The sequence below is a fragment of the Myotis davidii genome, unplaced genomic scaffold (assembly GCF_000327345.1).
Source record: "Myotis davidii unplaced genomic scaffold, ASM32734v1 scaffold172, whole genome shotgun sequence".
NCBI lineage: Eukaryota > Metazoa > Chordata > Mammalia > Chiroptera > Vespertilionidae > Myotis > Myotis davidii.
The window spans coordinates 250,257-273,375 of record NW_006284343.1 but is presented as its reverse complement, the minus strand read 5'-3'; the positions used below and the strand labels follow the sequence as shown (position 1 = coordinate 273,375).

Here is a 23,119-nt window from a genome sequence, read left to right as displayed (position 1 = left end):
GGGGTGTGTGAGAAAGGCGCTGGTTCTCTTCTGACGGCCAAAAAAAAGTAGTTCCAGGAGACACAAAACCTAGCTGGATTACAAGGCTGGAAAATACCCTGCCTTCCTTTTAAAAAGTGGACCAAATGGCACGAAATTCACACACACACACACACACACACACACACCACATTCCATACTTCACTTACGTGCTTGCCACTGCAAACACAGCCCCGTGAGAAGCCAGCGCGAGTGACTCTGGCGAGGTTTTGAAGGCTGCACGGAGGGCTGGCGGCGGAGACCCCACAGAAGCCATGCTTTGCTTAGCTCCCGAGACCACAGGGCAGCAGAAGGAAGCAGCAGTGAGCAGGCTCCACCCTCCTCGAGTGCGGATCTGATGGCAGCAAACCTCCGGGAGTTTATTGTTCCCGGGAAACTGCAACTTCAGAAAGAGGGAAGGGAAGTGGGCCCATCTGGACAGCAAGGCGTGACGTTAATCATGACCCAGACCCGGCGGAATCAAACTATAAAAGTAGTTCTGCACAGGACAGCCTTCTGTGGCCTTTCTATATAAATGCCCCTCTCCTTTCTTAAAAGGGAGAAAAACAGTATGTGGTCCATGTCGAGTTGTGTTATTTTCAAAGCCGTCTGTTCCCACTGGCCAGGCTGCCAATCCCAGACGCTCATGTTGGATGCAGTGGGACAAAAAGTTAACGAGGGAGTAATATGAACAATAAAGCTAAATGGCCGAGGATGTTAAACAGCCTTTTCCCTTGATATGCTAAAGCAAAAATGACAGAAAAAGAACATCCGAACATAGGCAGATGAACATAGGCCCTATTTATGTGACATGCTAGCGGCCAGCCTTCTCAGAAAGAGAGAATTCCGTGAATTTCTGGAGGTCTCAACAAGCTTTGCCCTTTTATTGGTACAATCTGCAAAGGGCGAGTCTCCCTGGCCTGACCTAGCATAGGCAGGACGGCGTGACATCAGCCCGTGTCACACCCATGCCTGTTTTCTCTAAAAACATTGTAGTCGTGCCGCTCCCTCCACCCCCCCCACACACACACACACTCACACACACACACACACCCATATATTTGCAAAATTCATCTTAGACCAAAGCTGGGTCACTGTGATCTTGGCCTGGAACAAAATGGCACTGGGGGGGGAAAAAATACACCAAACCTTGCCCATGGTTAGAAAACATTTACCAGGCCACAGAAATGTTAGCTCGCTTTGCCCGTCCCGAAAATGATGGGGTACACAAGACCTCTTGTCAGTGCCCACTCAGAGAGGCGAGAGCATAAAGGGCTTCTCTCATGTGCCTGATTACATAAAACAGGGGATCGAGCACACGTGCCAACCCAAACAGGGACAGAATCCCACAGGGTCAACAAAAGGTGGCATCGTGAGGAAATGCTGACACCCAAATATTTGTCATCTTGGCTGACAGTGGGGGGGTGGGGGGAGGTGGGCATAACGATGAGGGTTTATGATTACTGACACAGCTTTACAAAAGGATGGCATTGCTCCCAGGGCCAAAGTTATTTTTTTTTTAAAAAAAACTGTTTCCCCATGTGAATGGGGTTGCCGGCCAAGCAACTGGCAACCTGGAGGCCTTGGCTGCCCTCTCCTTAATCCTTGCATCTAGGCTTAAGTCCCAAGGGGAGCTGGCAGGGAAACCGGCAGAGAAGTGTCATTCTGTGTTGTTAAATTGCCACGATCGGATGCAAAGCAACGAAGGAAGCAGGGCAGATGGAGGGGGTGCAGGGGGAACGCTGGCTCTGCGAAGGTGACATGAAAGTGGGCACCCTCACTCCCGTCCCCCAAATGCTGGATCTCGTCCACCCCGGAGAGACTCCAACCAGTCTGCCAGGTGTCCTGGGGATTACATAAAAGTTCGAGAAGCGAAGTGCAAAGCAACAATGTGCAGTCATTTTGATTTCAGGGGGGCAGCTGAGTCTGCACTTTACCTTGGTGTTCCCAGTGCCTACGGGGCTGCAGTCCCCTGGTAGACAGGAACTCAACCTTCCGAACTCACCTCACCCACCGCACACCCCACGGGACCTTCCCAGACCTTCCGAAAATCACTGTCCTCGCTGACCGACATCTAGCACAGTGTGACCTGGGTGCCACTTTCCCAGATCTCCAGCATTTTAGTTTAAAATGTCCACTGTGTCGCCCAGCCGACATGGCTCAGTGGTTGAGTGTGCACCTATGAACCAGGAGGTCATGGTTCGATTTCTGGTCAGGGAACATCCCCAGTAGGGGACGTACAGGAGGCAGCCGATCAATGATTCTCTCATCACTGATGGTTCTATCTCTCTCTCCCTCTCCCTTCCTCTCTGGAATCGATAAAAATATATTTAAGAAATAAAATAAAATGTCCACTGTGTCTACAAGAGATCTCCAAGACCATCTTCCATTTATATGCCTCATAACCTTTTCTCGCAGTCTCAAATTATGTTTGCATTTATGTATTTATTTTTGCATTTATTTATTACTTATTGGTTTACTGTCTAACTTCCCCATATAAATTCCATTGTGACAGCCATTTTGCCCAGGAACTAAAAGGTTGTAACTAATAATTTTTCAGTTTCAGGTTGAAGAGGAGACGTCAACTATGTTTTTCAGTAGAGGAGTGTCATGCCATGTCCTCCATGTTTCCAAAAAATATGGTAATGAGATTCTTCTTATATCTGCAGGATGTTTTGAAACTATGTTTTACACACACACACAGTCCCACACATACACACCTTGGTGTTTTAAGTTTCCAGGTCTTTGTTCATATCTTCCCTAGAATGTTCTCTTTTTTTTATTGTTGACAGTATATATCCCCCATATTCCCTTCTGTCGCCTCCCTCCACCCAGCCCCTGCCCACCCCAGGCCTTCCTCACACTATTGTCTATGTCCATGGGCTATGTATATATGCATATATGTTCTTTGGTTAATTTCTTCCCATTCCCCCTCTCTGAGATCTGTCAGTCTCTCCTATGCATCCATGTCTCTGGACCTATTTTTTTCCTCAGTTTATTTTGTCCATTAGATTCCACGTATAAGTGAGATCATGTAATATTTGTCTTTCTTTGACCAGCTTATTCCACTTAGCATGATACTCTCCAGCTCCCTCCATGCTGTCTCAAAGGGTAAGATCTCCTTCGTTTTTACTGCTGCATAGAATTCCATAGTATAAATGTACCACAGCTTTTTTTATCCACTCATCTACTGATGGGCACTTGGGTTGTTTCCAGATCTTAGCTATTGTAAATAATGCTGCTACAAACTTAGGGGTGCATACATTCTTCCTGATTGGTGTTTCGGGATTCTTAAGACATATCCCTGGAATATTCTTATCACCTGTCTCCACTGGTCAACTTCAACACTCAAATCAAGCATGTTCTCCTCAGGAAGTCTTACACACACACACACACACACACACACACACACACACACACACTAAACACCCCTCGTCTGTGTGGCCACATTTCACTTGGCATATCTTGAGTGTCTTCTCCCTACAGGGTCTGCACCTATCTGTTCCCCCATCTCTTCCACCAGAATACAGGCTCTTCAAAGCCCTACACCTTGCTTGGCCCAAACACACAGTTAGCATTACACCCAAGAATTAAGAGGCAGCAGCCACAGCAATCAGGCATAAAAAAGCTGCTTAAACTTTTCAGAGGCAAAATATATGGGCTCTGGTAATTTACTGGATAAGGTCTAGAAGATCAGACACCTAGTGGCAATAGTAGTAGTTAATAATAGTCGTAGTAGTTAGTAGTACTAATACCAGTAGGTGGTGGTGATGGCAGTAGTTAGTAGTAGTTAATAGTAGTAGGAACCTGGCTTTTCCCCACCTAGATAGAATTAAATGAAAAAGGAAAGTCAGACCAGTTAGGGTGGTGGTGGGAGAAGGCAGATAAACGTCTGCAATTCAAGTGTGTTGAGTGTAAGATGCTAGAGGGGCATGGCGGATTTCAAGCAGCCTCAGAGAATGGGGGAGTGGAATGTGTAGATGTGGGAGTAACAAACAGAGAAGTAGAAAATTCATGAGACAGGCAGGGAAACAAGAAGAGCATGGGAGCAAGGGCAGCCAAGGTCAGGACATTTGGGGACAATGAGATGCGAAGGAAGAAGAATCGTGAGGGACAGGAAGAACCTCTGGGTGTGTCAAAGAAGCATGAGCCAGCCTGTGGAGAGCAGCACTCACAGCTCCCTCCTCCGGGTCCTTGCAAAGACTGAAAGCACTCCAGGGGTTTCCTAAGCTCCCTGTGATTGAAGCTCTTTTTTCAGACCCGGTAGAGCTAAAGTTTGTCCTGTCATGTTAACAATCTGGGGCTACGTGCTCTTGAAGAACCTAAAAGCAAGTCACAGCCAATGGCCTTGAGTTGTGGTCTGAGCCCAGAGCGAAGGTAGGAGGCAGGCAGCGGTTAGATGGGAAATCCCCGCTGTCTGTGCGCATCTCCTTCCTCATTTATATGCTGCTTCATTCATGAGTTTTTATCAAAAGGAAATGGAGTCATGAGAGTGTTAAAAAGTTCCACTTTAAAAAAAACAAAACATGGCAACGGGCTACACACACATAAAATGTAGCGATGCGTTTGATCGTTGCAAATGCACACGGAGTTTTGGTTAGGTTTAAAAAACAGCCTTCGTATTTTAGAGATAAATACTGAAGTGCCTCCGAGTGAAATAACATAATTCTAGAATTTGTTTCAAAATAATATGGTGGGCATAGGGAGATACGATGAAATCACACTGACCATGAGGTGCTCATTGACAGCGCTAGTCAATGGACTCGTGGCAGTTCGTTAAATTATCTACCGTTGAGCATGTTTGAAATTTTCTAAAATATACAGATTTTCTTAAATAGAGACTGAATCACAGAAAACTTTTAAAAGTTACAAAAGTGGGATAGTTGAGAAATTAACTACAAACTAAGAGGAATGCATATTGCATATTGGTAGATGGTCCTCAGTGGATGCCCTTTGCTGGAACAAAGGAGGGGAAGGTGCTGGCTTCCTTCCTATTCTTTCTTTAAAATATATATATATATATGATATCCATTTCAGAGAGAAAGAGGGAGAGAGAGATAGAAACATCAATGATGAGAGAGAATCATTGATCAGCTGCCTCCTGCACACCCCCTACTGGGGATTGAGCCCACAACCCGGGCATGTGCCCTGACTGGGAATCGAATCATGACTTCCCGGTTCATAGGTCGACATTCAACCACTGAGCCACACCAACCGGGCTCCTTCCTTTCTTTCTAACTTGATGCCACCTCAGAGGAAAAATCATAAGGAAGAAACGTAGCCCTTTCTCCAGGCCTGCAGCACATTCTAATATTCTTTATGTCAAGAAGGTAAAGGAACCAGGGCCAAAACAATATTAAAAAATACTTTTGTAGCGATGCGTTTGATCGTTGCAAATGCACACGGAGTTTTGGTTAGGTTTAAAAAAACAGCCTTCGTATTTTAGAGATAAATACTGAAGTGCCTCCGAGTGAAATAACATAATTCTAGAATTTGTTTCAAAATAATATGGTGGGCATAGGGAGATACGATGAAATCACACTGACCATGAGGTGCTCATTGACAGCGCTAGTCAATGGACTCGTGGCAGTTCGTTAAATTATCTACCGTTGAGCATGTTTGAAATTTTCTAAAATATACAGATTTTCTTAAATAGAGACTGAATCACAGAAAACTTTTAAAAGTTACAAAAGTGGGATAGTTGAGAAATTAACTACAAACTAAGAGGAATGCATATTGCATATTGGTAGATGGTCCTCAGTGGATGCCCTTTGCTGGAACAAAGGAGGGGAAGGTGCTGGCTTCCTTCCTATTCTTTCTTTAAAATATATATATATATATGATATCCATTTCAGAGAGAAAGAGGGAGAGAGAGATAGAAACAACCCACCCCACACTGGGGATCAAGCCCGCAACCCAGGCATGTGCCCTGGCCGGGAATCAAACTGTGACCTCCTGGTTCATAGGTCAACGCTCAACCACTGAGCCACACCAACCGGGCTCCTTCCTTTCTTTCTAACTTGATGCCACCTCAGAGGAAAAATCATAAGGAAGAAACGTAGCCCTTTCTCCAGGCCTGCAGCACATTCTAATATTCTTTATGTCAAGAAGGTAAAGGAACCAGGGCCAAAACAATATTAAAAAATACTTTAATATTTGGGCCCTAGCTGGTTTGGCTCAGTGGATAGAGCATCAGCCTTAGGGACCAAAGGGTCCCGTGTTCAACCAAGCATGCACCTCCGCCCAGGCCTGGCCCCTGGTCAGGGGTCGTGCAGAAGGCAAACAATCGATGTGTTTCTCTCACATCAATGTTTCTCTCTGTCTCTCCCTCTCTCTTCCACTCTCTAAAAATCAATGGAAAAAGATCCTTGGGTGAGATCAACAACAACAACTAAATCGGCAGGATTCTTCCCCTTGAGGCCCACACCCTCGGCCACAGAAATGGAGGCTAATCCTCTGCATCACGGTTGTTTCTGCGGTATCGCATCCCCTTCCTCTCCACGGAGGCTGGGCATGTCTGAGAGTGGGTTTTTCAAACTGCAGCCTGGCAAAAGATGGAGGGGCCTCTGTCTTTTATTCTGCCACATACACCCCCCTGGCTTAGTGCAATTCCCAAGGGTGGCACTGCCAGTTTGAGGTTCATGACGAGCCATTAAGAAACCAAGACGGAGGAATCACTTCAAGAAAACCACTCCATTTAAGTGTTAGATTTTCCGAAGAGAAAAACCCTCATTTACAAAAGCAAACAACTGATGTTCCAAACAGTTTTCTTTATGTAAGTTGACTCATATTTCAAAATGATTTCAGGTCCTCATGGAACCCTGAAGGGGGAATTGAGAGACGTAGGCCCTTCGTTTTTACTCCTGAATCAACCACCATCACCTTGATTACAAAGCATTGCTTCAGGTGGCGCCGTAACGCAGGGCCTCGAAGGAAGTAGAATTCTCCAGTCTTAGGTAATGAGTCTAGAATTTGTTCCAGGCAGTCACCTTGAAACATGTCAATTGGTTACTCTCCAAGACTGAGGACACAAAAAGTATATAAATTCCCCACTGCACCAGGAGAATGTCCCACCTACCTCTGTGATCAGAAATGTGAGGGAAAGGTACGAATTTCAATATGTTCCGTGATGTCTCATACACAGTGACCTACAATTTCCCCAAACTGGTTTTAAGGGCTAACCAAAAATACAGGAAGTTCATATATATAATGACCCCTGGATATATTGATGTTATAAGATTTTAAGTTGCAAATTTTTATTAGATGGATTGTAATTGCATATTATTGATGGCAATTCTCACAAGTCTTTCTTATTGGAACGTAGCACAACGAGAAGGGAGTTACTTAATCTTTGGAATGTAGTAAATGGGGTCACCCATCTTCAAAAAGAATCTTGTTCTCTAGGTTAAAGCTAAAAGATAGGTCTAGAGTTTCGGGCACAAGTCTTTCTTATTGGAACGTAGTGAGCTGAGAGAGGTGCTCACGCATCTGTATATTCAACTGGATGATTTAAAAGTCTCCATCAGCGTCACATACAGTTAAGCTGGAAAACAAAAAAGAGGCCTAGTGGGAAGGGAACCAAACCATAGCACTCGTTAGCTGTAAAACATTGGGAAGCTGTTAATTTAAGCCTCATCCTTAAAGTGGGAATACTGCTAAGGGCCTAGCAGAATTAAAGGAACCCAGCAGCATATGCAGCGCCACTGGGTAAATGTGTGCTAGGTAAAGGAGAGTTGCCAAGTCAGCTACACTGCTATTTTTGGCAGCTGCTTTGTTATTAACAAGTAGCTGCTCATGAGAATAATAAAAGCAACCAATGTTTATTGAGAATTTATTATATGCAAGGCACAGCGCTCAGCTTGTGACATAAAGCCTTAATGTAATGGTCACTACAACGGCATGGGTGAATATTTATTTCTTCCTCCACGTCAAGGACCTTGTCCAGAGCTGGTCCAGAGGTGAGCAGGCAGCCTTCCCATATAGGATAATTATATTTAGCCCTACAGTTGCAATTACTCTTCATCACAAGGCGATTTGCACTGGCTTGTAGAAGGATGATTGCTGAACTGTGTCGGCAATAGTATAGCTGGGAGCCAAGAAAAAAAGTCCTGGATTAAATCCCCTGAACAGGCTTTCTACGCCGATGTCCAGGCTTCCGTAGATAACAGATGCAGGTTAGAAAGCGGTTTCCCGGGAACTACTATGGTGACATGAACTGGGTCTTGCGGGAGAGCCAGACTCCATCGTAAAGCTATACTGACACGAACGTTGCCCAAGATGTTTTAACATTTCTGGACTTAAGTTCCCCGGATGCTAAGATGGAAACATTCCATCAGTAAACCAGCTACTTCCCTCATTAAATGGTGCTCTGGCCCCAGCTTTACTGACAACATCACAAAGCTTTCTACTGTGAGAGGAGAGGGCTCTGGCGCTGGGGTGTGTTTATAAACTAATACCCCTGCTCTACGGGGGGTAAGGGTTCTGATGAGATTGATAAGCCTAGGCCCTACCTGACAGGAATTACTTTAGCAGGAGGTTAATGGTCAAGCGACTGAAAGTTGTGACTGTGGCTCCTGTTTGCAAAACACTGTGTCTCAGTGACACTTGTGCTATGTGTGGTGAGGGCCGCCCCCTCCATATCAAAGAAAGGGGCTCTCAGGCCACTAATGGATTCCTTGCTCACCTCGTGCCAATGGTAATCTCTACCTGATGCCTCTCCCTTCCGACCAGAGGATTAACCAGCCCCAGACTAGACTAAACACTCAAGGTCACCCAGACTCTTAAAGCTGGCTAGCCACCAGAAACCGTAACACTCCAAGTAAAATAAATGCACAAAACCAAATGCATCTCAACAGCCATCCTGGGGGCTTCTTCTGAGAAGGAAGAACCCGTATCTCTTACTAAGGACACTATTTTCTCTCCAGGAAACGGCTCCATCCTCCAACGCCTAAACAATAAATAAAACGAGACTTTACACCAAATAGCACTCTCACTGCATCTAGCCGTGTCACCCACCGGCACGCGAGTCCACTTGTGACCACATCGTGGGCCTCTAGCATGATGCCTGGGAAAACGTTTTCCACACTTTGCTCGCCTCTTGTTGCAACTTCATCTCATTTCCACATCCAGAATTTGTCTAGGTAGGATATGTTCTAGACTTAATTTTAGTGCAGGGCTCTTAACTTCCTTACCTGGGCCTCTTCCTCAAAAAATACACATCAATGAAAATAGGAAAATGCACAGACTTTTCCCAAAAGGTAACTGTGCAAAAAACATAAACCAATAGTATAATTGAAGAAGCAATAAAGATCCATGGAAATTTTTGGTGTTTGGTTGTTTTTGGTTGTTTTTTTTTTTTGTGTTTGCTTGTTTGTTTTTTGCACGTTTGTTGCTGCTTTCTAAAAAACAATGGGCAACAGTCTAGAAGAGAAAAGAAGCAAGTGGGAGAAAGGGGCAAAGAGATGAAAGATGTGCACAGAAGTGACGGGGCAAGGTCCCAGTGGGCCTTGTGAGATTTACAGCTCAGTGGAGAGAAGTGAGCCTCACAGAAAGGAGAGAAGGGTCTCTTTTTAAGACAAGAAGGAAAAAGAAGAAGAGCTTCAAGGGTGACAACACGGAGAAAATTCAATGTGAAGAAAAGCTGAGAGAGGCACTCGTATTGACATATAACAGGGTGTTCTGCCAAGATTTCCCCTGGGACCCGAGGAAACATGAAGCCAGGACACATTAGAAACAGGCAGAATAGGTCAGCAAAGGAGCGCCTGCAGCGTCAAATGCAATTCTACTCAGTACTCCCGCGATGCCTAAGCTCCTGAGGAACTGGCTGATGGTCTATAAACACGTGAGAGAGAAATTCTAATAGACACCCTACTATGGAAGGCTGGAAGGTAGGTGGGATCTAAAACATCCTTATTCCTTTTAAGAACCTCCTCCATTCCAAAGCTGCTCATCGTCAAAAGGGGAAACAAATGAGTCAGAAGTGGTGACCAGCTCAAAAACTACCCATGAGTCCCCAAAGATCACATGTGAGTATGTGATACATTCCACTCTTTGAGAAATAGTAGAAAGTTGCCTACTGAAGAGTTTGAACTCTTAATCTCCAGGGCTGTAAACCCCAAGGTCTACAATAGATCCATGACATTACCTTTGCCCTCTAATTTTTATTGTAACAGCTTTATTGAGATATAATTCACATAACATACAATTCACCAATTTGAACCATACAATCCGATGGTTTCTCATGCATCTGCAGAGTTGTGCAACCATCACCACACAATCAATTTTATAACATTTTTACTACCCACACACAAAAAATCATACCACTTAGCATTTAGTCTCCATTTTCCACCAATACTATCCTTCTCTCTGGTCCTACATTCTGTCTGTATAGATCTGCCTATTTTTTGACATTTCATATAAATGGAATCAGATAATATGTGGGCTTTCATGGCTGGCTCCTTTCACTTAGCACAATGGTTTCAAGGTCTGCCCATGTTGCATCAGTACTTCTTCCTTTCTAATGCCAAACAATAATTCATTGTACAGACACACAAATATGTGACCTATTCAGAAAACTAAGTTTAAAAACAGAAGAACAGAATCAAATGCCATAAAAGCCACCGAATAGTTAATAGCAAGTAACAGAACAGTTCATATGAAGAAGTGGTTCATGGTAATAAAAGAGCCCTGGTGTTGTCAGAACCTAAGTTCTTTTTCCGAGTCTGCTGCTCACTAGGAACTTGAAGGCATAAATTGCTTAACTTTTCTGGACTTAATTTCTTTGCCTGAAAATTTGGGGGATCAGACAGTTTATAGTCTATGCAACTAATTAGAGTCAACATTTTCTGGGGCTAACCAACCATTCGCTAAGTTCTTCACATGCATTTGAATCTCATAACCACTCTATAAAAATAAACTATTTCCTCAAAGATTTAGAAATACAATTACCATGTGATCCAGCCATTCTACTTCTGGGTATGTACCCCAAACAATTGAAAGCAGGGTATTATGGGCTGAATGGTATCCCCACAGATTTCATATGTTGAAGTCCTAAGCCCCTAGTACCCCAAAATGTTTTTGGAGATAGGTCTTGAAAAAGGTAATTAAATTAAAATATAGTCATTATGGTCAGTTCAAATCCAACATGACCATTGTCCTTATAAGAAGAGAAAATTTGGAAAACTTCAATTTGAGCCATGTCAGTACATTACCTATTCAAGGAAAGACCACATGGAGACATAAAAGAAGACAGTCATCTACACACCAAGGAGAGTGTCTTCAGAAGAAACCAAGACCTTAATTTCAGACTTCTAGTATCCAGAATTGTGAGAAAATAATGAGCTGTTGTTTCAACCACTTAGCCTAGAGTACTTTGTTATGGCAGCCCTAACGAACTAATACCAAGATCTCAAAGAAATATTTGCACATCCATGTTCACAGTAGCTTTATTCACAATGGCCAAAAGGTAGAAGCAACCCAAATGACCATTGACAGATAAATGGATAAATAAAATGTGACATATACACACAATGGAATATTATTTAGCCTTAAAAAGGAAGGAAATGCTGACACATGCTACAATATGAATGAACCTTGAAGACGTTATGCTAAGTGAAATAATCCAGTCACACAAAAAAAACAAATACTGTTTTCCACTTAGATGCGGTCCCTAGGGTAGTTGAATTCAGAGACAGGAAGGAGAACAGTAACTGGGGGCGGAGAGAAAGGGAGAGAAATGAAAGTCGTCATCTAATGGGCCCAGAGATTCAGTTCTGTAAGATGTCCTGAAGATGGATGGTGGTGATGGTAGCACAATGATGTGAATGTGGTTAATACCACTGAATGGTACACATAGAAATGGTTAAGGTGGTAAAGTCTGTGTTATATATATTTTACCACAATTAAAAAGAAAAACAATTAAGTGAAAAATGAAATATTATTCTCACTAGATGAATGCAGAAACTAACATGTTTTCTCAAGTTCCAACAGTCTGTATTTTCCATCCGGGTCTGCATCCCAAAGCCCACACTAGATATGCAACTTTCCATCCTAACACTACATTTCTTTTTCTTTTAAATCAAGAAGACACGCTAGTTTTTTTTTTTTCTATTACTACATAACTCGAGCTATTTTCAGATGATTTTACTTTCCCAGCAAGCATGTTGTCTGTTGAGCTGCTTTGGAAAGGTATATTTTCTTCAGAAAATTTGTTCCCTTACCTAATCTCGCTCCCGATCTCCATATTCCTGACTTTCACTATGGCCTCTTATTTCAGGTCCATCCCTCCCCCCGCCCCCCCCCCAAAAAAAAAGAAAATATGAAATGGAACTTCTCTAAAATATGCAGGGCTTATAAGTGATAGATGCCAAGATATCCTCCTCCTTTTATGCCAAGACTAAGTTCTCTTAACTTCAGTGCATTACTCCCTCTCCCAATTGTCTCAGTGTTTGAAAGCTGTTGGGCCAGAAGCTTCGGTCTTTGAAAGTCTGAAACTAGTACTGTCCCCGGGGGTAAGACTGTGCAGAGTCCTGTGTGCCAAGCTGCAAACAGGTTGGGGCTGTTGGGAAGAACAGAATGTCCTCTGGCAAAGAGGAGGGGCCCAGAGTAGCCACAAGCAACCAGAGGAGCTGCCATGGTGTGGCACGTGCTATGGAGCGAGGGTGAAAGAACACGAGGGGGCTGAGGGGAGAGATGCAAAGTTCTAGGAAATGAGGCTAAGTTCTGCAGAATGCTTTCCTCTCAAGAACATAGGCCCCGTACGTGGCTGCAAACTACTTTTTTAAATAGATTTTTTAAACTGATTTCAGAGAGGAAGGAGAGGGAGAGAATAATAGAAACATCAATGATGAGAGAATCATTAATCGGCTGCCTCCTGCACACCCCCTACAGGGGACACCCTGACCTGAAATCAAACCGTGATCTCCTGGTTCATGGGTTGATGCTCAACCACTGAGCAACACTGACCAGGCTGCAAAGTATTTTTTTTTAACTATTTTTAAAAAGCTATACTTTTCCTTAAATTGTATATACAAATAAGAAGACATTCCACCCAGGAATACCAGGCTAACTCTCCAAATCTTTCTATACTGGAGACAAGCAAATAGCCAAACTAATCATGCAGTAAAGAGACATTATAGGAAATAAAAGCACATCTCCCAGGCTCAGCTCCCCAAATAGTCTCACGATAAGTCAAAAAGATATGTTACATAAGCCTCCGAGAAATAGTCTAAATTCAATGGTGGTAGTGAAATTCTGTCATATTTAACACGGCCTTGAGTAAGTAGGCCATGGACTAGGGCTAAGCCCTTTTTTTTTAATATCAAATCAATGGCTGTGGCTATTGTAGCGTCTCTTCCTTTTGCAGAATGCAACCTGTTCTAGATTTCCTGGCAGAGACCTGTGATCCCCGGCGACACCATGCTTCCTTCTGAGTATTTATTTGCCCGATCACGTTATGTTTCAGTGAACTGAATGTGTGTACAAGCGCAAGCGGAAGCACTAACATAGGGAGAAAAAGGGAGACCCACATATTCAACGTGTGTCTCAGTGCAAAACCCTCAGAGTCTTCATCCTCGGGGCTTAAGAGGATAAGGCTGTCCTACCTTGCCCATATCATCCCCCTTGCCCCCCTCCTTGCTGAGATCACAGTGACAAACAAGACTTTGGCACAGAATCCTCTATTTTCATTCAGTAGGCAGCAGAAATGCGGGCCAAACAGATGAGGACAGTGCAGGTGTGGTACAATGTGCTCTGCCCCCAAGCCAGGGAAGCAGCAGATGCAACGGTGCTTGCGGCATCCTTAGAGGAATGCATCACCCACCCGTGGATGGCAGCCAGCCTCCTCTTCTCAGCCACTCCAGTGCATGGAATAGCTCAGGTGGCAGGAATGGAGGCTGTGCCTGGGTCCAGCAGGATGGGCTCCCTCGTGCCACTCTTACCAACGACCTCGCCATTGCCACTGCTCAATGTCCAACCCATCAGTAGCAGGATAGATGCCAAGTCCTATAGCACCTGCAAGGGCGTCTGCCAGCCCCATGGTGGAAGGTGATTATAGCACACCACATCCACCAGAGGGGAGGCGGAGCCTGCAATTCACGCTTCCCTACTCCAAGTATGGGTTTGCCTTCTCTGCCTGGGAGGCTTTTGCAAGCACACTATGCAAGGAGAGAAGAATGCCTAACCTACCCGAATGGTATCTCACAGAACACGGCTGCAAACCAAAGGGCTGGTTAATTCAAAGGAGGTGCAATAACAAGTGTACGACCAAGGAAGCCACTAATTTGATCACAAACTTAATTGTTAAAAAACCACCAGTTCGACTGTGAAAGAAAGGATCAGTTAGGGCACTAGCGTTCCTTCTCTTCCAGTATCACCCTGATTCATGCCCCAACCCTGACATTTCTGCAGGAAACGTGTTTCCTCTCAGTGGTCAGAGGTGTCAAGATCTGGGTACTAGGTGTGTTCATTGGTACTGGGGTATCACTTTTTCTTGGCCCTTTCACCAATGGGAGGTAGGAAATACATGAATGTGCACAGATATATACATACATATAAATATGTAAGCATTCATACATAAAAATACACATATGTATGCATCCGCACATGAACGTACATATACACATCCACATATGGCCAATACCAAGCCATCCGACAGGGTTCTTTTTGCCTTCTCTCGTTTGCTAGGTCCTATAATACAAGATTGTTTACTCCATACAACTGTCTGTCTCTCATTTTAAGAGGGATTAAATTTTACCCAAAACTCCCCATGCAGAATGACCCTCCTGTCTTATTGGCCATCAAAGGATCACATACGTATGCCAGAACCTACCTCTGGCACAAGACCATCGCCATTGGCTTTGCCCAGTCACTCTGCTACCACCTCCATCCCCAGGGCTGGGGTCAGGGCCTCCGCTCAAGTGCACAATAACATGGAGAAGGGTAAGATACACAAGGAGAATACGGCTTCTCTTTTTTTCCTTAAATAATGTATATTTTTAAAATTTTTATTGATTGATTTGAGATAGAAAGAGGAAGAGAGAGAGAGAGAAATAGAGAGAGAGAGAGAGACAGAGAGAGAGAGAAACATTGATTTCCTCCACTTATTTATGCATTCATTGGTTGATTCTTGTATGTGCTCTGACCAGGGATCGAACCCATAACCTTGGTGTATCAGGACAACGCTCTAACCAACTGAGGTACCTGGCCAGGGCAGAGAATATGGTTTATAATAGAGAGAAGGTAGGGGAGCATGGAGCATGCACATCATGGAGTCAACCAGCTATGTCTGCTACATGAGTCTACAATCCACAGAGTCGACTGGGCAACACAACTTCTCTGAAATAACACGCAAAGGTTTCTTTGTGTGTGCACATGCACAGGATCCACAGTCCTCATCATTTCTCAGAGGGCTCAGGGACCCAGGAAAAGGTCAGAACCAGTCTCTTCATTCTGAACTAGCTCAGTCTCTGATCTTAATTTACAGAGCATGGGAGGTTTCTAGGAACTTAAACCCCATTTCAGAAAATGTGAGCGCTTCTCCAATCTCATTTATTACACTTGTGCTCCCAGGGCAGGACTCAGAAACCACACCGCCTGGCCTTTGTCGAGACACAAATGTTTGTCTCAATTTGAGTCCCTTTTCAGCCTGTTCCTAGAGACTGACCGTTGGGGCTTCTGGGGCAATTAAGGGCACTAAATCCTCTGCGAATTAGACATGCTGCCTTTCAACTCATTCTTCTAAAGGACAAGGGGACGGCGCGGGAGTCCCCGGAGGAATAAAGGGAACAGACGTGCAAACTGTCATAAAGAAGAATAAAATCCATGGCTTAGGAGCCAGAGAGCAAATGTCAAGGCAGCCTGTCAGTTTCAATGTGTTCTCAGGATCGTATCCCATTGGCCCCAAATGCAGAGTGCAGAGTCCGAGAAATCTTGCCACCATGTGGGACAGCTGTGGCCATAGAAAGAGATCAACAAACGCGTCCAGGGCTTTAATCTGCCAGGGCTCCTTCCGCAGTGCCATTTATCTATCTGCAAAGGCTGAGTACAAAGGCGCTGTACTGCAGGCATTATGCCAGGTAGGAAGGGGGAGGGGGGCATTTAAAAGCATGTGCCCTTGGGTGTGGCTCTTACATTTTTGCCAGGCAGACAACTGCTGTGCAGACAGAGATGACATCACGGGAATCTAGATTGCTCTTAGCCACCTCGGTCACAGGGTGACTCTATAAAGCGATCATCCCAAATGGGCTGCTTTTGAAAGAGGACACTTCATGATTAAACCAAGACGAGAGCTGTGAAGAGGGGCAGCCCCAGCAAACCAAATGGCTGGCACCCTCCTCGGCCAGTGCTTCATAAGACTCTGCTCTGGTCTCTGTCATTCACCCCACATGTTGTATGTGCCTGACACCGGGCTAAGCAGCACAGAGAGTATGAAAAATCATTAAAAGGCTGTAGCGTACCATCGCACCCCAGAGCATGTAGTCCTTGCCTGTAGAATCAGCTCTCTGCGCTAACAGTACCCCGGCTGCCTTGAGCAGCAGCTCTCTCGGCAGCCTTAAAATCCAAATGAGCTGACGTTTACTCTGAGCTAAGGCATTGGGAGGTTCTGCATAGCTGGGTTTTTAAGTCTTTGATTCAGAATATATCCAAGTGACTCACTGGACTATTTTGGTCTTGGGAATTAAGCTGCATTCAGAAAGTCCTGCTGCCATCTCACGTGCCAGGGTAGACAGAAGCCTTCCTTGGAAACCTCTGGAACATCTGCCTGAGTTTGGGGAGTCAACCGGATTGGATCGGGCACCCCTTAAAAAAAATCTCTTGAACTCTGATGACATTTTCTCATTTGGAGTCACCTCCAAATCCTCTCCCAGGTCAATAATCATTTATGTGCATTAACAAAAAAAGCATTTCAAATCAAGGACCCCAATTCAGTCTAGCCAGTGTCATTCAATGGTTGAGCGTTGACGCATAAGCCAGGAGGTCACAGTTCGATTCCTGGTCAGGGCACATGCCTGGGTTTTGGGCTTGATCCCCAGTGTGGGGCATGCAGGAGGCAACCAATCAAAGACTCTCTCTCATCATTGATGTTTCTATCTCTCTCTCCCTCTCCCTCCTTTTTCTCTGAAACCAATAAAAAACATATTAAAAAAAAGAAGGGGGGAAAAAAAGAAAGAACTTCTGGTTTCTTACTATCTTCATCACTGGCCAAAATTAAAATTAAATTTAAAAACTTTTTTACTCCTGATGCTTTAGGAATGCAAAGGCTTCTAGTGCAGCCATTATGTTGGGTGGGGAGGAGAAGGGGCATGAAAAAGCATGTGCCTTTGGGTGTGGCTCTTACATTTTTTCCAATATTAATAATAATTTTTGCCAGTAATAATAAATTACTTTTAAAAACAAATATTACAGATTTCCTGAATTCAAAAGTAGAAAATGTTTATTATAAAATTTAGAAAACAGAAAAAGTATAAAAAAGAAAATTGAAGTTAGCCAAATTCCCACCACCAGGCAAAACCATTTGTTAATATTTTGGTACACTACTTTGCCATCATTTTTGTACACATTTACATAGATACAGAAAAGTCTCTTAAAATTAAGACCACACTAAATGTACATTTTTTTGGAATTTTAAAAAGTACTTCTATTGATTTTTAAAGAGAGAGGAAGGGAGAGGAATAGAGAGAAAGACCTATGTGAGAGTGCAACATCAATCACTGCCTCCTATACACCCCCTACTGGTGATCGAACCAGCAACCCCGGGCATATGCCCTAACCGGGAATTGAACTAGTAACCTATGGGTGCCCTGGATGACACCCAATCAACCGAGCCACACTGGTCAGGGCCTGTATGTACAATTTTTAAAATGCTTTCAACCCTTAGCACTTTATGGTGAATATATTCTGCAGGCATCAACCATATTTTTGTCAACTTCTTTTTCAGGTGTAAAATGTCCCATTCAAAGCACTACAAGTACTGGTTGTGAAAATGTATATTTATTCATAATTGTTAAGTGACCACTTGCATAGCTAGCATGCTTTTTAGTGGCATGTGTGAAATATGTCTGCCTCCTTAAAAAGGACAAGTCGAAGGACAATATGCTAAGTACTCAGCTTTACAGAACTTGGAATCAATCCACGTAGAACAGCCCGAGACCTCTGAGACGCATCAAGGGATCAAAGCAGGGTTGTCTCAGACTAACGGCTGATCAGAGAACAGAAGGACATGCTCTGGAGGGGAAGGGGGGAGATTTGCTAGGTACTACAGCATCTAGAGAAACCATTTAAAACTCATACGAGACAATTTAAACATTTCTATGCTTTCTACAGGCTTTGCACTGTGTTAGGTAAGGGTGGCACAAAGATGACTAAGCTATAATCTTTTCTCTGAAGAACGTCACAGCCGACAGGGTGACACAGATGCAACACTGACGCGTGGGGTGCTTGAGCCTGCCGAGATGAGCAGATTGCTTGGATTGTTTGGGTGAGCCCAATCTGATCATATGAGTCCTTACAAGTGGAAGAGGAGGATTGAGGGTCAAAATCTCAAGAGATGAACCCCTCCATCCAGTTGTTCAAAACAGCCATTCTTAACTTCCTCCTGTCGTTTTTTTCCCCATGTCTAACCCAATAGATCACACTGATTTTATCTCCCAGATTATTTTAAATCGGCCCAACTTTTGCCATCTCTCTTGCTGACGCCTTAGTCTACAGCGCAGACTCTACACCATCACCATCTCGTTCCTGGGACTTCCACAACAACCTCCTACTTGGTCTCCACACCTTCTCTTTCATCTTCCTCTGACCCACACACCACAAAGTAAGAGTCATGGTGAAATGTAAATTCGAGAAAACTACTCTCGTGTTTAAAATTCCTTAGGGGCTTCCCACTGAACCTGGAGTAAAATGCACTCCTTACTGTAGCCTACAAGGCCCTGTGTGATGTGATCCTGCCCACTTCTTTGATCCCACCATGAATCTCTCTCTTTGATGGCTCTGTGCACTCGTCATTCTCTCCTAGTTTTCAGTTCTTGGAGCCCACCCAGCTTTTACACATCTCAGAGTCTGCACAGACTGTCTTTTCTGCCTGGAACATTTGTGTCTCCACCTCTTTCCATTCTAGTTCCTTCTCACCCTTTTATCCTCCATCCTGAATCTTTCTTTCTTTCTTCTTGATACCGTTTATAAACACCTTAGATACTTGCCCATGTACCTGGCTTTGTTGGTCTTCGGCACTAGAACATAAGTGAGGGCAGAAACAGTGATTACTTTGCTGTCTTACACTCAGCCCTGCGAAGAGCGTGCCTGACCCAGAAATGGTTGCTGGATTACTTACTTCTTTAATCGTTCTGATGGCAGAAAGAGTGGATCGAGATGGGGGAATAAGACTGGAGGCAGGAACACGGATTGAGAGATTACTGCAGAGTTCCAAATGAAAGAAGAGAGGAGCTTGGGCTTGATCAGTAATAGAAAAGATGGAGAAGAGGAAAACTGAACTATACCCTAGGAGGAATGGAAGGTTCCAACTGAGAACTAGAGCAAGAGAGAAGCAGATAGGGGGGACAGAAAGGGATGCATTTGTGTTGGGTGGAGTGTAGTCGAGGGATTGTCCAGGTAGAAAGAAATAGGGTTAGACAGGCAATCATGATTTACAGATTTGCCCATATGAGCATTTTTATAGTAGAGTATTTCCAGCATGTTCCCAGTTGTCTCATGAAAAACCATCCAAGTCTAAAACCACTGTTTAATAGTCAACCTAGCCCCAGCGAAAATGGAAAGGGACTCAGTCCAGAGCTTTCCTCTAGAAGAATTGATCAATACACAATGAAAGGAAACGCACCACAATGCATTTCCTCCCACCTCTTCCCCCTTGATCATCTCAAACCTTCCTGGCTGCAGATGGCCCACTTCCTAACCCACGTCAGTCTCTGAGCACCAAATGGCTGTGGTGCCTGCAGAGCAGACCAATCAGATATTATTAAGCATCAGACACAACACCAGCTCAGGATTTCTCCAAGAAATCATCATATATGGTAACTCTTCCTTTCCTTACTCCCATCTTCTTTGCTTTATGGAGACCTCCTTATCCCTGCCTGGTATTCAGAAAGATATAACCGGCTGAGGAATACCCAGCTTCAAGTATAACACTGACCAGAAGGACAGAATGGGATCCAGCCAGCTGGCCAGGGCATGAGTCATCACTGACTCTAACCATGATCCGTGTAAATATTGGGATGCACTTTTCTGCTTTGTTAGTATTACCATTAACAGATTCTATGGCAGAATAGACCTCAACAGACAAATTCTGTATCAAAAGTTCCCTTGTTATTCTAATTATTTAAAATTCTGAATATACTTTTATAAATACACAATATTGCAACGGGGAGTTTCCTATACCTGCCCACCAAACGCCCATTTAATTGATAACGTAAGCAAATCATACATCTTCGAAGCTGGAATAAGGCCTTCAGTATGTGGAAGTCATGTTACCCTTTACAGAGGAGGAAACCGAGACCGCTGCGGGTCCCACCAGTCCTGTGAATAAACCTTTAAATCCATGCACCAGGTGTAACCTGTTTCTATGAGCAAAGGCGTGGAGGGAGTGGGGGGAACACCCATGGCATACAGACGGAAGGAAGGCGAAGCTGCAGCTCAGGGTGGTTACAAACTTTACACAGGCAAGAACTTTACCCAAGGCCATCAGAGTAATAATGGGCAGGACTGGGACTGGAACCTAAACTTCTTTTCAGACCACTGGTCTAGAATTCCCTGTCAGGGGCCACCTTGGTCTTGACCCTCGGGGGAGAGAAGTCGAGGGCTCCATAGAAACCCAGCTGCCCTCAATAGCACTCTGTGTTCTCGGGTCATTTTATGGAAGGACGGCATGTTCTGGAAGCCACAGAGACCAGCCAAGCATTTTTCCCCCTGCTGGAATGTACTTGCCACACCAATCAGCTGACCAGAGTCCAGACCGGGGGTTACAGGAGATGCTAACCTGCTCCCTGCTGACGGGGAGGAGGCTCTCCACTTCTCTCTTGCCTGGGTTCCCCTTGCAGGGAAAGGCTCCTACGTGCCCCGGGGTGGGACAGAAAGCAGGAAGGCCCGAGGAGGAAAATCCAGCGTCCTGTTTGCACGTTACAATCCCAAATGTGTGATTCATTCCAAATGCAAACTGAAAACCTCACTAATTTCGCCTTCCTTTCCAAACTGTCTCCTTTCAAGTTTTTACACATAAATTCTGACGAGAACTGACATCGTGTTTTCTGCAAAAGAAAGCAACCCGACTGCCAACCACGGAGGGAAAGTTAGGAAAAGTGGCCCACAGCTGTTGTTGGATTTTCTGTTTTTGTAATGGGACTGATGACGAAAACGAAATCACGCTGAGCGGGGCTCCTTCCTGGCTACTACGAAGCCGGAGAGGCCGGTGACAGTTTCTCTTCCCCTCGCTATCAGTGTGAGGCTTGGGCAGAGGATGCAGAGGCCTCAGATGACCTCCAGTGGGCAAAGCGTGCCCGGGGGATGCTAAATGGCAGCTCCCTGGGCGGGCCTGGGAGGTAGCCCCAGAGGGAAGTGGAGCCCCACAGCTTTCTCCAACCAGCTCTCCCCAGAACAAAAACCACCCTGTGGGCTACTGTCAACAGTCAGAAAAACATGCCTCTAGACAAAGCCAGGCTATTCAGCGGGTCCCCAAGCTGCCTCTTCCACCCCTTGGGCGCACTGGCCCAACAGCTCATGCAGAGGCGGCTATAAAAATCGGAAGAAAGAAATGTCTGCGGAAGGAGGAAGGCATTCCCCTTATGCTTCCCATTTCATGGCAAACACCTGCTGCTGGCCGGGGCCAGCAGTACAGGTAAGAGGGTTAGAAGCCATGTCCCATACAGGCCCTGGGAGAGGGGAAGGGACACATGTGACTGCAGGGAGAGTGTGACGCAGAGAGGAAATGATCAAGGGAAATCGGAGAGCTGTCTCCCAGTCATTTCCAGAGCTGTCGCATGGAAAGGGAAGCAATTTGCTCTGAGTTACTCCTGGAGGTGAAGGAATAAGGGGACATGAGTTTTTCCACCATAAAAAGCACTTTCTCACGGCCAACTGCAAAGAGCAGTGAGCATTTTAAATCTGCACCACACAGGTTTTCAAGGCAACTCTCCCTTTACCCTCCCTCATCAAAAGTCGCCCAGACCTTGCCCTGGCTGGCATGGTTCAGTGGTTGAGTGTTGACCTGTGAACCAGGAGGTCACAGTTCAATTCCCAGCCGGGGTGCATGTTGGTATTGTGGGTTCAATCCCCAGTGTAGGGCATGCAGGAGGCAGCCGATCAATGATTCCCTCTCATCGTTGATGTTTCTCTCTCTCTCTCTCTCTCTCTCTCTCTCTCTCTCTACCCCCCCTCCCTCCCTCTTCCTTTGTCTCTGAAATCAATACAAATATGTTAATTAAAAAAAAAAGTTGCCCAGACCTAAGAATCTGTCCTTGGCCTCTTCTCTCCCTGCCTCTCACCTGTGTGACTGTCAAGGTTCCTATGACCCCAGACAACTTTTCAACACCAAACCCCCGTCTGTCAAGTCTCAGCTAGACTTCGCATTGGTCTTCCTACTGACCCCCCATCTTTCAGGACCCCAAATTTCTCCAAGCCACGGGCCTCTGAGCTGTCACCGATGCACAGCCCTGCTCCTTTCTACATTAACATCCAGACTTGTGCCCCCTCCTTCCCCACTCTCCTCTGTCCCCACCCCTACAGGACCCCACAGATGCCCCAGGAAATCTCACACCTCCCTCCCCGGACACAGGGGACAGCCGTGGCTGAAACACTGCTGCAGCGGGACACCTGCTCACCCTTTGAGGTTGAGTCTCGACCTGCTTTCCACTCACCCCGTCTTCATCGCTCCTCCAGGCCCACTGGACCCTCACCTTCCCTGCATGTTTAGCAAATTGTTTTAGTTGGTGACAATACTGTCCTATGCTAAACCCTTAGCGTCTCAAAGGCAAGGGGCTGAGTCTGTTTCATTGTTCTCTCCCCAGAGCCTACTGTACCGTCTGGAATGTGTTTGCTGAGCGTGTGAAAAGGAGAAAGAAAGAAGGAAGGGAAAGAAAGGTAGAAGGAATGGGAGATG

At 45.0% G+C, this 23,119-nt stretch overlaps 1 protein-coding gene across 2 annotated transcripts in view; it reads right to left on the bottom strand.

Annotated features, from left to right (window-relative positions):
- Nucleotides 1-23,119, bottom strand: part of MAP2K6 (mitogen-activated protein kinase kinase 6) — a 95,910-nt gene that overhangs the window by 33,693 nt on the left and 39,098 nt on the right. The window lies entirely within an intron of this gene.